A 2,030-nucleotide genomic window follows, 5' to 3' on the forward strand; every position below is an offset into this window, starting at 1 on the left:
TTTTTTTTTAATTAGAGATGGTGTGATCATAGCACACTACAGTCTCAAACTCCTGCCTTCAAGTGATCTTTCTGCCTCAGCCTCCTGAGTAGCTGGGACTACAGGCTCATGCCACCATGTCTGGTTTATTTGTGCTTTTGACGCCTTCAACCAAAGCAATGCTGTTAAAAAGGAGGTGGGCTCATCTTAATCCTCTGCTCATCTCAGCTGAAGTAGATCCTGTCAAAGCCTCACTCGCCATGTGATCTGCCCCCTGGGCCCCCGTCTTGAATGCCTGCTATCTCCTCCACTGTCCCTTTAGACATTGCTCTTAATCATTCTCAAATTAACCAGTATTTTTGCACCGAGTACTTTGCACATGCCGTTCTACCTAGACGGTCCTGACCCCAGTAAATGGGTGGCTAGCCTCTTCCTCTCTTACAAACCTTTATTCAAGTATCATCTTTTCAGTCAGGCCTTCCTGAATCCTTCAGTTTTAGACTTCAGTCCCCTGCCCTGGCCCTCGTCCCTGTTTATTTTTCCCCTCAGCACCCATCACCATCTAATATGTACTGTACAGAATGATTTTGTTTATTTTCTGTCTTCCCCCTGGACAGAGAGTTCCATCTGGCGTGGAGTTTTGTCTATTTGTTGCCCTCTCCCCAGGGCCGGCTATTACACCTGCGTTCAGAGACTGCAGACTGATGGGATAGTTGTGTATCTCTCCACAAGGTGGTGCTCACAGATTATTTTTGCTTTTGTTTTCCATCTTTGTTTTTTAAAAAAAATACCCAAGTGAGTTCTTCCCTGCCCTAGTCTATTGCAAAGTAAATAAAATGCTGTGTCAGATTTCACAATGAAGAACCTGATTTAATGAACAGCATGATCTATGTTCCGTTGTGTTTCGGAGAGCCACACATTTTTTCCCCTTGTTGGGACACAGGGTGATTGGGAAGTTCTATACGGTGGCAGTGAGAAATCTACAGCAATGGAAGGGACATGTCTCCTGTTGTCCAAATATGATGTTTCTAAGTGGAAGCCCGATCCATTTTTAAATTTTATTTATTTATTTTTTTGAAACAGAGTCTCACTATGTCGCCCTCAGTAGAGTGCTGTGGCATCACAGTTCACAGCAACCTCCAAGTCTTGGGCTTAAGCGATTCTCTTGCCTCAGCCTCCCAGGTAGCTGGGACTATAGGTGCCCACCACAGCATCCAGATTTTTGTTGTTGTTGTTGTTGTTGTCCAGCAGGCCCGGGCTGGGTTTGAACCTGCCAGCCCAGGTGCATGTGGCCAGCGCCCTAACCACTGGGCACTGAGCCCCAATGCATTGTTAGCTCTTACTCCAACCTAAAATAGGTCATCTTGATTCTTGTAATATAATATATATTAGAGCTATAAATCCATTTACATAAAGATTTTAAAGTGGGGCAAGAAAGCTAGTGTTTAAGAAAACTGGTGACACTTAAGCATTAAAAGAAGGAAAAATTGAGAGCAATACAGCCCTCAATGATGGAAATGGGGTGCAGGCAGGAGACAGAGGCAGGGGGGATTATGAAGCAGTAATAACTGCAATTTCTTGAATCCCAGCAGTGTGTCAGGCCCAGGGCTGTGTCTATCTAAGATGCCCTGTGCTCTGTACCACTCAGGAAGATTAGACTGTGCAGTGGTTCAGCAACCTGCCACAGACAGCCATGAAGGAGATGAGGGGCCCTAGAGGAGGGCAGTCTGAATCTAGAGCTCACCCTCTTAACTAACAAAGCAGGGCAGAGTTGATTAAAAGCCTTGACTGGTGAAAACCTGGGATAATAGGATAGCAGCCTAATTTCTCACACTAGCACCCCAAGTGGGAAGGGGAATGAGAAAAGAGACAGGAATCCCCTGGTATCTCAGGATGGGATGCGAGGGTGGCCCTCATGTAAAACTGCAAATGGAACCACTGGGAGACTGCGAGAGAAACTGCAGGTGGATTCTCTGATCAGCCTAGTGTATATGACCCATGCAAATTTGGTGGAAAAATTTAGGAGTACTTGATTGTTCTGTGAACTAAAA

Source organism: Otolemur garnettii, unplaced genomic scaffold, assembly GCF_000181295.1.
Source record: "Otolemur garnettii isolate 467f Iridium unplaced genomic scaffold, OtoGar3 scaffold00084, whole genome shotgun sequence".
NCBI lineage: Eukaryota > Metazoa > Chordata > Mammalia > Primates > Galagidae > Otolemur > Otolemur garnettii.